At 43.2% G+C, this 16,481-nt stretch overlaps 1 long non-coding RNA gene across 1 annotated transcript; it reads right to left on the bottom strand.

The window, feature by feature from the left end:
• Window positions 1-12,596: 12,596 nt before the first annotated feature.
• On the bottom strand, window positions 12,597-15,557 carry LOC307090505. The gene is made up of 4 exons (XR_013812657.1): window positions 15,357-15,557; window positions 14,633-14,749; window positions 14,295-14,453; window positions 12,597-13,252 (listed from the first exon to the last, which is right to left on the bottom strand). It is a non-coding gene; the product is annotated as an uncharacterized lncRNA (long non-coding RNA).
• Between the last annotated feature and the right edge of the window lie 924 nt (window positions 15,558-16,481).

Raw genomic sequence — 16,481 nt, 5'->3', positions numbered from 1 at the left:
TGTTCTGCTGATGATCTTGTAGAAAACTTTAATTTGAAATTTTTGAAAGTCATAGATGTCATTGCACCTTATAAGGTTAAAAAGATTTCTGGAAAGCCAAAGGCACCCTGGAGAAAAGCTGCTTCTGTAACAGCACAGAAAAAATCAATGCAGGAAGGTTGAACGCATCTGGCGTAAAATAAAACTTCATATTCACCATGATATCTATGCCTACAATTTAGACTTAAAAAGTGCTAGAGAAACATTTTTCTCCAATATCTTTAAAACCAATACTCATAATGCAAAAACCCTATTTGCAATTGTTGACAGACTGACCAACCCCCCCAACACAAATTCCACCTGATCTCCATTCTACGCAGAAATGCAATGAGTTTGCCGCTTTTTATACTGATAAAATTGAAGGCATCAGACGCGCCATCAATACCTCCACTTCAAACAAAAATGTTGGACTAAAACCCTGTTCAGGCAAAAATAACGTGGCAATGATGACATGCTTTAATGTTATAGACTCTACAACTCTTGTGGAAACAGTGACACAACTAAAGCCATCGACCTGTTGCCTTGATACTTTACCTACCAAACTCTTTAAGAATGTTTTTGATTGCCTAGCAATAGAAATATTGTAAATAGTTAACTCTCTCCAGTCAGGCAATTTCCCAAAAGCCTTGAAAACTGCAGTTATTAAACCCCTTTTAAAAAAGCGGAGCCTAGATGCCTCTATTATTAACAACTACAGACCAATATCAGACCAAAATCTACCCTTCATAAGTAAAATCATTGACAAAGTTGTCCTCCAGCAACCTAATCACTTCCTGGTATCAACTGGTTGCTATGACACCTTCCAATCAGGATTTCGACCCCTGCATAGCACCGAGACTGCCCTTATTAAAGTTGTAAACGACATCCGTCTTAACGCAGACTCTGGCAAAACCTCGACAACAATGCTACTAGACCTCAGTAGTGCATTCGACACTGTAGACCAGGGGTGCCCAACCTTTTTTGACCCAAGATCTACTTTTCAAGTAGCCAACCTCCCGAGATCTACCAGTCTAGTGTCAACATTGCAAACCCACACACATCGTTCCCAGCCTGCAGTAACTAACCTCACAACACTTTTTCTTGTTGTCACACAACCACTAGACATCACATCACAAACCATCCCTCTTTCAAACACACACACAAACAAATTCCTCTCACAGTTGCCAGTTTGGATAGTGTGCTGTAGCGCTCTCTCTCTCTCTCTCTCTCTCTCTCTCTCTCGACACACACATGCCAATCTGCATGATGAGCAATAGCCATAACTGACCTTAATATGAACAGTATATGACAAAACAAAAATAACCAGATACAAAACAGGTAGATCTCTTGAGTTAGAAAAAAGGAAATCACTTCCTACCTTAATGGGAGACCTGGCATTGGGAGGAGGAGGCTAACTTCTCGTAGTCAGGAGTGTAGGAGCTGGTTGCAAGGCGTAGGCAGGCTGCAAGATGGTCATCTGTCATTGTTGATCTGTTCTTGGACTTGATGATTTTCATGTGCGAGAAAGCAGACTCGCACAAATAAGTTGATCCAAAAAGAGCTGTCAGGTTCAAGGCACATCTTCTGAGATTGGGATACTTCTCCTCCACCAGGAGTTTCCAGAACACTGCATGCTCTCCTGGTTGAGCGGATGTTGATCTGGCTTTGATCTCAATGTCATTTTGCAATTTCAGAATCTCATCCTCAAGAGCGGAGCTTTCAAAGTCGAAAAGTGATTTGACTTTGGCGGCAATGTCACCAACATCAATACTTGCAGAGAATGGATAACACAAATAGCTGGCTACTGGCTCGATGGATGCAAAGTCAGTAAAACGCCTCTCAAACTCTGACGAGATGCTCTGAACACGCTCCTCATAACGTGCACGGTCAAGCTGTGTCACACCTTTACCCTGACATAGTTCTGCTTGCATGTGAGGGAAGTTGCGCAGGTTACCACGCTGCAGCCTGCTTGACATCAGCTGTAGCTTGCTTTTAAACGTGTTTACTGAACTCATCATGTTGATTACATCTTACCCTGCAGCTCTAAATTAAATTCATTGAGCTCGCAAGTGAGATCAGTGAGGAAAGATAAATCTAAAAGCCACTGGTGGTCCTCTAGCTTTGTATGGTAATCCACATGTGTTGAAAGCTTCAGGAAGTACAGCTCTGTGAATCTGGCCAAAAATGTTCCTCTACTTAACCACCTAACATCCGTGTGGAGCAGCAGGTCTGTGTGCTCAGCACCATTCTCCTCCAAGTGAGCACGGAAAAGCCTTCTCTGCAGACTCCTGGCCCGAACTGAACACACAATTTTCATTGCAATATCCATCACTTCTTTCATATTTAAAATCTTTCCACACAACTCTTGCTGGTGAATTATACAGTGATAATTCAGGATATCTGGGAAAGATTCACTTTCTTTGCACAGTGCAATGAACCCAGTGTTGCGGCCCATCATGGCAGGCGCCCCATCAGTTGTGATGGAGATCAGCTTGAAGAGCGGCAGTTTTTTCTCGTTAACGAATCCCATGAAAGCATTAAAGATATCCTCACCTCTGGTGTGTCCTTTTAATGGCAAAATGGTGAGTAGCTCTTCCTTGGTGCTCATATCTTCAAAAACCATCCTGATGAAAACCCACAATTGTGCCACATCCACCATATCAGTTGACTCGTCAAATTGGAGGGAAAAGCACTCACACAAGTCAATGTCCTTCCTTAGCTGCTCCGCTACATCCACCGCCATTCCCTCACATCGCCTTGTGGTAGTATTGCGGGAGAGTTGCACTTCTTTAATGGCCTTCACGATCTCTGCTTTATTTTTAAAGTCTTCAAAAAGGCTATCCGCTGCTTCGAGAAAGGCTTCCTTCACAATATCGCCGTCTTTGAATGGCTTCTTGTGTTTAGCAAGGACGTGACTGACGCGATAGGAAGCAACAGTTTCGGCCTTATTAGCCTGGGTCTTTGGTTTGGTGAAGATTGACTGCCGTGCTGCAAGCTGTGCTTTCAAATCCCGCACTTTTGTGGCACGTAAAGGCGTTTCTGCAGGGAAATCCCTCTCGTACCTGTGTACCCGTGTACTGTTTTAAAATGCCGCTCCAGATTCCCTTTCTTTGCCAACGCCACCGTTGCATTGCATATCAAACAAACAGGCTTTGAATGAGAATAAACAAAAAAATAATCTTCCTCCCACTCAGGGTGAAAATGGTAGGTTTTAGCTCGTTTCCCCTCAGCCATGTCAACGTTTGGGAGTGCGTAACTACTGTTGACAGCTTTCAACTGCTGTTGACAGCGCATGTCATGCGGGAACATAGGACCCTTTTTTTTCTCTTTTTTTTAAGTCCTATGTTCCCTGTTTTTCCCAAAAAGGGTCCTATGTTCCCCTGTATTGATACATACCGGGGAGCATAATACCCTTTTTCTGAAAAAGGGTCCTATGTTCCCCGCAATCTATCAATCTTTAAAAAATATTTAAACTTTGACGCAACATTCGCGTGATGACAGCCAATCAGCGTTCAACAGCATGGCCACTGAGTGACATGTGTAACGTAACAGCCAATCAGCGTTCAACCGGCCAACTCAGTGCAGTGCAGTCCGAGGTGAACTGCAGCATGGAGGAGAGAGTGTTTGTTGCCGTTTGCGACTCCCGGAGCTCTATATATAACATAATATAATATAATTGTATATATAATATCACGGCCAAAAGCTCAGTGCGCCTCCGGATGGCCGTAGCGCGAGGAGCTCTCGTTTTTTATTTCTAAAAAAAAAAAAAAAAAAAAAATGTTTTTTTTTTTTTCTCTTCACCCCTCGCGGTCGACTTGGGATCTGTCGGCGGTCTACTGGTAGACCGCGATCGACTGGTTGGGCACTCCTGCTGTAGACCATACAATACTTTTGGACAGGTTAGAAAACTGGGTGGGGCCTTCAGGCACAGTCTTAAATTGGTTCAGTTGCTAGCTACAAAATAGGAACTACTTTGTTTCCATTGGCAACTTTGTGTCAGAATCAACCAACGTGACAGATGGAGTCCCACAAGGTTCGATCTTAGGACCCTCTTTATTCAACATCTACATGCTCCCACTAGGGCAAATCATGCAAAATAACAATATTGACCATCATTGCTATGCTGATGACACGCAAATCTATGTATCGCTATCACCAAATGACTATCGGCCCATAGATCTGCTGTCCAAGTGCATTAAGCAAGTTAAAGACTGGATGTGCCGAATTTTCCTTCAACTAAATGAGGACAAAACCGAGATATTTGTATTTGGTGCTAAAACGGAAAGGCTTAAAGTAACCCAACACCTTCACTCTCTGTCCCTGAAAACCTAGATCGAAGCCAGAAATCTAGGTGTTATCATGGATTCAGATTTACATTTTGACAGTCAAATCAAATCAGTTACAAAATCTGCATATTATCACCTTAAAAATGTAGCAAGACTTAGAGGGCTCATGTCCACGAAGACTTAGAAAAACTTGTACATGCATATATCACTAGTAAGCTTGATTACTGCAATGGTCTCCATACAGGTCTCCCAAAAAAAACTCAAAGGAAATTTCAGCTTCTTCAGAATGCTGCTGCTAGAGTTCTAACAAAGGCCAAAAAATTTGAACATATTACACCAATTCCTAAATCGTTACATTGGCTTCCTGTCGGTCAGAGAATTGATTTTAAAATCCTGTTGCTAACCTATAAATCCCTACATGGTTTAGGGGCAAAATATTTAACTGATATGCTTCCACTACATAAGCCTTCTAGACCATTAAGATCTTCTGAGACCAATCTTTTAATTATCCCCAGAGTAAACACGATACATGGGAAAGCAGGATTTAGTTACTATGCAATAAATAGCTGGAATAAACTCCCTGAGGGTTTAAGACTTGACCCAACTCTTACCACCTTTAAAACAAGACTGAAGACTTTTATGTTTGCTTTAGCGTTCTGCTAAATCTTAAATACATTGCACTTTCTAAAATGCCTTTTTCTATTTCATTACTCAAATGCTTTTTTAACTTTACCTTTATTTTCTATTTTTACCAGAAAGATACATGATCTGATACCACAGAGAAAGGATAAGGGTTTGAGACACAAGTTCTGTCTGGGTTGGAGTCCCAGAGAAAGGACCAAGTTCCTTTAGGTCGGGTTGGAGTCCCAGAGAAAGGACCAAATTCCATTAGGTTGGGTTGGAGTCCTGACGTGGGTAACTTTGAATGGTTTGAGACCCGAGTTCGGTCTGGGTTAGAGTCTTAGAATCCAGGTTGGAGTCCCAGAGAAAGGACCAAGTTCCTTTAGGTCGGGTTGGAGTCCCGACATGGGTATCAGAAAGACTGTTCATCTGATCTTAAATACATTGCACTTTCTAAAATGCTGATCTATTTTACTAATTTTTGCATATGTTTTCTTTTACTTATCTATTATTTTATTTTATTGTATGACAATGTTTATATGTGAAGTACTTTGAGTCTGACTTGTGTATGAAAAGTGCTATATTAATAAAGTTGCCTTGCCTTGCCTTGAGGATAAAAGCATCAAAATAGGTGAAAACCATTATAAGTTGGGGCATGTGGAGAGTTTCAGTTAAGCCGATGGGGAGATTGTCGGTCTTGTCCACGCCAGTCGCAGGGAGCGTGACGGCACATACAAGACATGTAGTCTTTCTCATTGTGTTTTCTCTACAGCCTTTAACTGAACAATTGCACAATAAACGGTCAAACTCTTGACATGACAAATTATCATTTAAATCCACAACTGGGACTGGGACCAGAAGATAATTACTTTCTCTCCATTGAAACCCATACATATTTTTCGATCTCATAGGTCCCATGGGCTCTACCGGAAGGGCGTGACTTCGCCACTCTATTCGGCGGTTAAGCGTGACGTAACACCCTTTCAAAATAAAACTTCAGGGTCCAACTGCTCCGTCGAGCGTCAAAACAAACGTTTTTCTACAATGCCGCAATGCTGTGTTCCCAGCTGTTTGAACAGGTCTGAGTCCAAAAATACTACAGAATTGTCTTTTTACCACTTTCCGATGGATGAAAAGGAGAAGAGGAAATGGCTGCAGTTGATAAGGTAAGTTACACTTCTTAAACAAATGAAAAAAAAAACCTTTTAGAGCTAGTACTTATTTAACGTTAACGGCTTACTGTTGGCTGTTAAAGTTAACTGGAATAACTCGCAAAAGCTAAACCCGATAACATAGAGGGGTTTATACTGTGTTTTTGTCCTAACCACCCAAGAACACAGTTGATCGGCTATTACTGTCTACAGCCAGCCAGTTAACTTCACCTGTGTACATTACACTCGGCGGCTCAGGTTACCGCAGTTCCATACCGTTTCTTATTATGCACACATGGGTCGTGAATCTTTATGCTCTCCGTGGCCTCATTTATCTTGTCCTCCGAGGACACTGTTGTGTAAAGAATATAGCGGAGCTATATGTATGTTGTTGCACGGACCCGTTTAGGGGGAACACAGATGACTTGTGGTTCAAGAGTAAACACGTTGTTTGCAGCTCTGTCTCTGTCTACTTCATTAACCCTTGCCTTACGTAACATGGTGTCAGAAGTGGGGCAGTAGAACGACAATAACACGGAATGCGATAAGAAAAGAAGAAAGGAAATACGGAAAAAAAAAAAAAGAAACAAGATGCAAGACCGACAGCAGCAGCAGCAGCAACAGTTAGCACCACAGCTAATCCCGCCCAATAAATTCGACTTCTCCAATACAAATGACTGGCCGAGATGGATGAAGCGGTTCGAACGCTACAGAATTGCATCAGGGCTGGACAAACAGTCAGAGGAATTCCAGGTGAATGCTTTTATGTATGCAGCTGGTGACGATGCAGAAGACATCCTCAGTGTTTTACCTCTGTCTGATACCGACAAGAAGTCTTACGAGTCGGTGATTGATGCGTTTGAAAAGCACTGCGTCAGCAAGAGGAACGTGATCTATGAAAGGGCATGCTTTAATCGCCGAAGTCAACAGCCGGGTGAGAGCGTCAAATCTTTTATCACAGCGGTGCACACGCTTGCAGAACATTGTCAGTTCGGGGCTCTGAGGGAAGAGCTGATAAGGGATCGAATAGTGGTTGGCATACTAGATGCTAAGCTATCGGAGAGTCTACAGCTAGACGCAGAACTGACATTAGCTAAGGCAATGACAAAAGTCAGACAAAGTGCAGCAGTAAAAAAGCAACAGCCTGTGCTGAGAGGGGCAGAGTCTTCAGCAGGGCATGTTGAAGCGATACACAAAAAACACATCAAAGGGCATAAAGGATTTCATGACACAGCGGATAGCCAGCCCACAGAATGTGGCAACTGTGGCTATGCCAAGAGACACCTCTGGAAAGACTGCCCTGCCCGTAATGAGGAATGTAGGAAGTGCCATAAAAAAGGACATTTCGCCAAAAAATGCAGGTCAGCCAAGAGTGTGCATGACATTACACAGGGGCACACTAGTTTTTTTTTTTTTTTGTTGTTTTTTTGGGAGAAGTGCGCTCGGGTGAAGAGGAAGAATGGTTGGGAGTGCTGCAGCTGAACGGTGAGGAGACTGCATTCAAACTAGATACAGGAGCTGCTGTTACTGCAATTCCGAGCAGCACTTATTCCAGTAAAATACATGGAACACTCAGGCAGCCTAGTAAGGTGTTGTATGGAGCAGGGCATCACCGACTGGACGTTAAAGGATGTTTTGAAGGGTACCTGACCAGTAAAGAGAAGGCAACTAAACAACAAGTGTATGTTGTTGATGAACTGACAAAGCCTCTTTTAGGTCTCCCAGCGATTATGGCTCTCAAGCTAGTGAAGCGTGTCCATACAGTGGAAGTGCAACAGGAGGATTTCAAAGCTCAGTTCCCCACTGTATTCTCGGGTCTGGGAAAATTAAAGGAACCCTACACGATTGCATTGGAGCCGGATGCTGTCCCATACGTCTTCTCCACGGAGTGTGCCTCTCCCACTGCTTGATAAGGTGAGAACAGAGCTTGACCGTATGCAAAGCATGGGGGTGGTTTCCAAAGTGACACAACCTACACCATGGTGTGCTGGCCTTGTCGTCGTACCTAAGCCCAATGGAAAAATACGGCTGTGCGTGGACTTAACACACTTAAATAAGTGGGTTCTGAGAGAGAGACACATTCTCCCAGCCGTAGATCATACTCTGGGAATGCTCGCTGGGGCGAAAATCTTCTCAAAGCTGGATGCCACGTCGGGCTTCTGGCAGATCCCATTGTCAGATGAAAGCAAGCTGCTGACGACTTTCATTACCCCGTTCGGGCGGTATGCGTTCAATAGGCTACCGTTTGGAATCAGCTCGGCGCCCGAACGCTTTCAGCGTCGCATGTTTCAGATGCTGGAAGGATGCGCAGGTGCAGTGTGTCACGCAGATGACATACTTGTGTATGGCGAGAACGAGACCCAGCACAATGAGAGACTGCGTCAGGTCCTACGAAAACTCAAGGAAGAGGGACTGACACTAAATGGGGAAAAATGTGAGTTTGCAAAAGACAGCATGATGTTTCTGGGCCATTGTGTCACTGTGGACGGGGTGACACCTGACCCAGGGAAGATTAAAGCAATACAAGAGATGCCTGCACCAACAGATATCGAAGGGGGGAAGAGAGTGATGAGAATGGCCAATTACCTCAGTAAGTTTTTGCCCCACCTTGCATCCTACACACGCCCGATCAAAGACCTGCTATGTGGAAAGAACGAGTGGTGTTGGGAAGAGCCACAGAAGGAGGCCTTTCAAAGGCTCAAAGCAGAACTGAGTTCCACACAGGTGTTGGCTGCATACTCACCGACAGCTGAAACGTGCGTGTCGGCGGACGCCTCATCGTTTGGACTAGGGGGGGTCCTAACTCAACAGCAGCCAGATGGAACATGGAGACCCATTGTGTTCATCTCGAGAGGTATGTCTGATACCGAAAAACACTATGCAGAAATAGAGAAAGAAGCTCTGGCAGCTACGTGGGCATGTGAGCGTCTGTCCTCCTATCTCATCGGACTGAAATTCAGATTAGAGACAGACCACAAGCCACTAGTGCCATTGCTAAGCACCAAGGCTCTCGACGAACTTCCCCCGAGAGTGCTGAGATTTAGACTGAGGCTGCTGAGGTTTACTTATGACATTGTACATGTGCTGGGTAAAAGCTTGACAACTGCTGACACATTGTCAAGGGCCCCTATAGAGCATACTTTCACACAGGAGGAAAGCGAGAACGAGGCTGCGGTCACCGTGTTCGTGGATGCGGTCACTCAAAGTATTCCTGCCACAGAGCCCAGATTGAAAGAAATTATAGAGAGACAGAAAACTGACCCGGTCTGTGCGAAGCTGATCAGGTACTGTGAGATGGGGTGGCCAGAAAGACATATGCTCCCCCCAGAGCTGGCCCCCTTCTGGCCAGAAAAGGGTAACATCACACTGACTGGACAGCTACTTCTCAGAGGACAAAGGATTGTGATCCCACGTGACATGAGACGGGAGATTCTTCATAATCTGCACTGTGGGCACCAAGGGATCGTAAAATGCAGAGCGAGGGCCTGCCAGTCAGTCTGATGGCCAGGACTATCTATCCAAATCAGTCAGATGGTGGAAAACTGCAGCATGTGCTCACATCATAGGGCAGAACAGCGAGAACTGTTGCTGACCACACCTGTGCAAGATAGATCCTGGAAACGAGTCGGCTCAGACTTGTTTTTCTGGGAAAATGAGACATATCTTCTTGTAGTGGACTATTTTTCATGGTACATAGAGGTAGCCCGTCTCAAGGTAGCTTCAGCTGTGACTGTTGTAGCTGCGCTCAAGGATGTTTTTGGTCGCCATGGAACACCAGAGACTGTCGTTTCTGACAATGGGCCACAAAACAGTTGTTAACTGTTCGAGTCCTTTGCCATGGAGTATGGATTTACTCATGTCACAAGTAGCCCCAGATACCCCCAGGCAAACGGAGAGGCAGAGCGGGCGGTGGTCACAGTTAAAGGTTTGTGGAAAGGAGGAGGTGACAAAGCAAAAGCGCTACAGACATATCGGGCTACACCGTTGGAGAGTGGCTACTCCCCAGCACAACTTCTTATGGGAAGACAAATTCGCTCCGACATACCACAACATCCAGCAACGCTCCGTCCTCGGCGGCCGAACATCAAGGGCTTCAGAAGGTCGGAAAAGCAGGCGAAGGAGGACCAACAACACCGTTACAACTTGAGTCACAGAGTTCACTCCCTGCCACAGCTGCAGCCAGGTCAGGACGTGTGGCTGACAAGAGAGAGGAAGCAGGGCACTGTCATTCAGAAGGCGGTAACACCTAGGTCCTACCTCATTCACACTGATGAAGGACAGCTCAGGCGTAATCGCACCCACTTGCGCCCAGTACAAAATACACAGCCCCAGACAACACCAGACACAGACGAAACACCTGATACAGGCCAAAATCCAGGTAACACAGACACACCCACTGACACTACTAGGGAATCAAAGAGCCACACACATACAGAGGCAAATAACATATGTGACCTCTTCAGGTCGTGTCTCACGCCTGAGACACGACCTGAGAACTGTTGGACTGTGGTATGAGCTGGTGAAGAGAAAAAACAGCGGAAAGTTGTGCACTTGTTAGATTTAAGTTCTCTGTTTACGTTTACAGGTCTATGCTTTATGTGATACCTGTAGGAGGGTTTAAGTTCTCTGTTTACGTTTACAGCTTTATTTATAGTTATATAGGTTGAGATAACTGTTTGAGTGTTAACAGTGAACCCTGTTTGTTATTGGAAGGACTTATTACTTAAGGGGGAGATGTTGTGTAAAGAATATAGCGGAGCTATATGTATGTCGTTGCACGGACCCGTTTAGGGGGAACACAGATGACTTGCGGTTCAAGAGTAAACACGTTGTTTGCAGCTCCGTCTCTGTCTACTTCATTAACCCTTGCCTTACGTAACAGACACAACCTGCTTATATTGTGGTTTGTTATCACTGCTCACATGCTACTACAGTAGGCTTTTATGTTTTTCCCATTGTATTATATTCTGATTGTGCACATGTCTTATGAAGAACTTAGGTAATGATGATAATTTTCTCTTTCCTTTTAGGCGCAAGAACTTCACCCCAAACTGCAACTCCAGAGTTTGCAGTTGGCATTTCCAAAATGACAAAGCTGCTGGGCCATCACGATTTGCTTGGAACGAGGGGAAGACTTTCCAAACAGACAACCTCAGCAATACCCGCAAACATAAAGAACAAATGGTTCCCACCAGTGATGAAACTGAAGCCACAGATCAGCCAAACAATGCTGAAATTACTACTGCACAGACCCCTAGCACATCTTAAAGAATTGTTGTGCTTGAAATGGAACATGATATGCTGAGAAAGGAGAATGAGAAACTGAAAAAACAATTGGACATACAAAAGCAAACTTTCTCCTTCAATCAGGTGTCATCCAACCCCCACAGAGTTCAGTATTTCACCGGATGCCCGATGCTGCCACTGTTTTGTTTTTGGAAGCACTTTCTAAATTTGAGCTTCAATATCACTTTGATTGGACTGTCCAATTTATGCCCCTAATTGATCAGTTGTTCCTGACCTTAATAAAACTTAATTCATAAAATAAAACTCAACTCAATTCTGGCCACGAAGACCTTGCCACAAGATTAAAGCAGTGGCTGTAGCACAGCCACAGTAACAAATATCTCTACCACCATTGGTAGTGCGCTTTATCATATTCTGTATGTCAGTATGCTTGAGAACAACATCGCCTCCACAGCAAAAAGTCAAACATCACTCGCAGACTGCTTCAGACCCTTCCCAAATTGCAGAATAGTGCTTGACTGCACAGAGGTTGCTGTCTCCAACACAGAGACTTGATGTACAAAGTCATCTGTACAGTGTGGTCCGTCCTTTGTACAGCCAGTACAAAGGACGGACCACACTGAAAGCCTTGATTGGTGTTGCGCCCAATGGATTCATTACCTTCACCAGTGATCTGTATGGTGGGAGTGCCTCAGACAAGGCAATAACAGCTGATTGTAGACTTCTGCAACATCTACAACCAGGTGACATGGTTATGGCAGACTAGGGCTTCACCATACAAGACATTTTGCCGGAGGGAGTTCTGCTAAACAGCCCATCTTTCCTCGTCAACGGACAGTTCACACATGAGGAAGCGAAGAACAACCGACTAATCTCCTGTGCAAGGATACATGTGGAGCGTTCTATCCAGAGACTGAAACTGTTTAACATTTTGTGACACGTTCCACACCAGTTCAGAGAAAACATCAACAATATACTGAAAGTATGTGTGTCTTACTAACCTGCAAACACCCATTCTCTGTGAAATTGAATGATCGTCAATGTGTGTTGAAAAAAAATGTGGCTGTATGCTGTATGGGTGTCAAACCCTGCTACTGCACTGAATGTTTTAGGTTGAGTTAAATATAACATGTCTGTCAACTGAAAAAAATCCTCCTGTTCTCGATTTTTACTAGTGTGTTCCCCTTCAAACATATAAAAAGTAATACAGTATACATTTTTTACTGTTTGCATGAATAAACATTTTATTTGTCAAAAAACATTGTTACTTAATTTATCATAACTGTAAAAAACTAATTAAAAAGGACATTAAAGCCGAAGTTGTTAACTTTGATAAAAATATAATTTTCACAGATCATCAAATTCAGCTTCAGTAGTGAAGTGTAGATAAAATGTACTATTGACAAATTATCAATTAATCTCTAAAAATTTAGAACCACAAATCATTAATGAACCTGTCATTGCTCTTCATGTGATGGTTGACTTAACACTGACAGAACATATGGAAGGAAACACTATCTCCAGAGTTTTGATGTTAATAGCCAATAATGGGTCTTTGAGGATGGGAAGGATGACAAGATCCACAGGAGTCCATACAATTAGGGGACAGCTGCTAGTTCCAGTCAGATGTAGGTTGCCCTGGATTTGATGCCAATAGTTGTGTGTCGGTTTTAGTGTCAAGGTATCAGTCACTTTGTCCAAGTAAAGATAAAAGTCCCTACTCTCTGCTGTCTGTCGGATAGTCTTTGTTCTGGCTGACCATGGACATTTCACTTCCACAATGCAGTTGTCAGACACTGCCCCATCTGGAGATCCACCGAGCAGGCCACTGTCCGAAAGGAACAAACCCCTCTCCTGGATACCGACACTAGTGCTCTCCGTATACTGCTGCTTTGCTCTTGGCTCATGGAGAATTCCCCAATCACATGCCTTGGAAAAGAAGAAACAAAAAAAAAAGTATTATATTAGTCACCAAACCTGCTGATGTTGACGACCACTGTTTTATTAAGTGTATTCTTAGGAACACAGATGCTGTCAATTTAAATAATCCCCTACTACCTAAAACTTACTTTTGATCCTTGTTTGAGGTTGTACTGGCCAAGCAGTGTTTTAAATAAGGAAGGAGGAAACAAAATAAGAGATTCATGAGAGTTCATGTAGACTGGGGTCTGTTTCAGAAAGCAGGTTATGTGGAAATTCAGAGTAAGTGGATACTCTGAGTTTTCCGTTTCAGGAAGCAAGTTCAGCGTTACTCTGAGTCAGCTACTGCGGCAACAGACTCAGCAAACCTAACCTGCTCGCTGGCAGGTTTGCTTCAACATACTCTGAGTACGTTTTCATCTTAATGTGAAGAGTGAATGAAGGAAGTGTCAGAACAGCGAGTTCTTCTCTTTAAGAGCAGATTACTGCAGAAATCTTCATCGTTTTTATTTATTTATTTAGGCCTGTTCCATAATGATTTTTTGTTTGATTGATCATTTAAGATCAATAGCGAATTCTTAGCCCTCATATCTTTCAAATAGGCTAATTATTTTCGACATGCTTTTCATTCAGAATTAAATATGTACTGTTAGGCCTGTGTTTGTTGTACTTCATATGGTTTACTACAGGAGATTTTGTAACATCTGTGTTAACATGCTTAGGAATGTGGCTTTGGACGTTAAAGTCTTGCAAAGCTTCCGATATAAAAAAGCGTCTGTTGATTAAAAGAGCGTATTTTTACAGCAACATGGTGAGGGTGTCTCACCCCCACTTGTCCATACAGTGAATAAAGCCTACCTATATCAGCACAATTGTGCGAGGACAGCTTTTACTTTTACCCCCTGAAACGGACCCCTGGAGGTCACATGCCAGGCTCTTGTTGGAATTTATTATTACTACTACTACTACTATTATTAACATGCAGTTGTAAATAACTAGTTTTGTATTGTTTCAGGTTGTATCTCTTGTTTTTGTTAATGCAGTTTCATACCATAATGCATTCTTTGCTTGCCCAACCGTGGCTCTTTCGAATCTGCTGCTTCTCCCCATCGGTGACCACAAATGATGACAGCAAATGAAGAGCCTTGTCCTCAGCTTCAGCGTAGTCTGGGTTGGTCACTAGCCCCTCAAATGTCTTGATCGGGAGAGTCTAGATTCAAAGTAAAGTAAACAGTTTTAGGAATGCACATACTTTAATTCCTTTCAAGCCAATTACCTTTCAGTAAGGTGGACAAATGTATTGTGAACTCTGTATCACAAATCAAATTAAATTGTGAGTTCAGTGTATCATTACATCCCTAAACTAACCACCTAACACATAAGTCTTACCCGAGGACTTTCTTGACTGAGAATCCATCCAATCCCGGTAAAACATCCAAGCTGGGACAGGGTTGCTTGTACCCAGTCTTTGTCTTCCTGAGTAACAGCCAGGTCTTTTGATTCCAGCTGAAATGAGAAAATCACATGATAAAGCATGAGTGCACGGTGGCACTGTTTGATAAATATGATTCATTGCATCAGAGAAGCCAGCTCGACAGATATTTTTAAAGGAAAACTTAAAACTTAGATCTTTAGCCTAGCATTTAAATAGCTTTATAATGTTCTCTGCTGCACTTTTAATTTAATAAATATAATTACCTTGTTTGACTGACATTTACCATCTCATTGTTTTTAATTGTTTTATTTACTGCCGCCATATGGTGGCACTTGTCCCGACCGATTGGGCACTGGCAGCTGCTGTACTTCATTGTCTGTCCCTCAACATGGACCTATATTGAACACAATTCTCTCCTCACACTAACTCATCTCAAAGATACTAACGTTAGCCTAACAATACCAGGGGCTGGCAGATTCATGTCAACTTCACTAACTTCACGTACATACAAAACATGACCTATATATTTTTAGTTTCATCTTCATTTAAGTTCAACGTTTTACCAGTCCTGTACTTTTGTTGAGTATAACTTCATTCAGAACATGGAATAACGTATCATCTTTAACGTTAACTTAGATGTCAACTATCCTAGATGTCAAGGGCTAACTTCCAACTCACCTCAACCTCGTAAACTTTATTTTTTTGTGATGCCTGGACGCTACCCTTTATAACTCCCAAGGCAAAACAGCTACACTGACCACTCTGTTGGAGCGAAACGAATTCAACCCTTTCTTTACTCTTTCAGGTGTCTCGCTGAAGAAAGAAGCTATTGTAAAAAGGTTCACCGGTTCAGCCATTGTTGTTTGTTTTGATGTTCGACGGAGCGGTTGGACCCGGAAGTTTTATTTTGAAAGGGTGTTACGTCACGATTTAACAGCCGAATAGAGCTCGTAAGTCCGCCCCTTCCGGGAGACCCACCTGGGACCTCTGGGCTAGGGAAATTAGAATGGGGGCCTCTACGAATTCTCTTTTTTGCATAGGAAATTTCCTTTCCTATGGAGATGACCTGGAAGTGCTTGGAGGAAAGGCGGTTCGAATTCTAAAAATGCTTAGGAAAGGAGCCTCGATGCTTCCTTTAACCCTCCTTTAGCATAGGTTACTCCTGAGCTTCCTTTGCGAAAGGAAAGGAGATAGTGGTATCCCCTAATCCTTTACGGCGGCAATATTTAAAGAAACATGCCACCGACAGAGTTTACCGACTCTACGCGAAGACGCATGAGAGACGAGGTAAAGCAGAAGAATAAAAGAGAAGAAAATACAATTGCTAATAATGGATACCAATTCCAGAAACATAACTTTTTTGAATATAAATGAATTCATTTATTGCTGGTTAGTAAGCACAAAAAATTTAAGGAAGACTACTGGGGGCAGTTAATTTTAACATCAACATAAGTTTAGCCTCTTTTTTTTCACATGTGAATTGGAATTCAAGTGGCCTAAAATAGTGAGTCTGACCTAGCTTGCCCATTGCATCCGTCCGTCAACGGACGACGGAAGGTGTGTCTGACGGATGGGGGAGGGGTATTTGCCGACTATCTGATTGGCTGACGGATCCGTTGCAGCCTGAAAAGTCACGCCTTGTTCACGTTACCTTCGTCTGTCGACGGATCTCATTGATTTTTCATGGGCCGCCTGCGAAATGCATTGTGGGTCCGTCCGTCCATTCGGTTCCGTGGCCTGCATCAAAAAATTGAGAAATGTTCAAATTTCAGGCAGCGGCGGATCCTTCGGCCAATCAGATCG

This window comes from Pollachius pollachius, assembly GCF_949987615.1.
Source record: "Pollachius pollachius genome assembly, chromosome: 19".
NCBI classification, from domain to species: domain Eukaryota; kingdom Metazoa; phylum Chordata; class Actinopteri; order Gadiformes; family Gadidae; genus Pollachius; species Pollachius pollachius.
The sequence above is the reverse complement of the archived record's forward strand: the minus strand, read 5'-3'. Positions and strand labels throughout refer to the sequence as shown.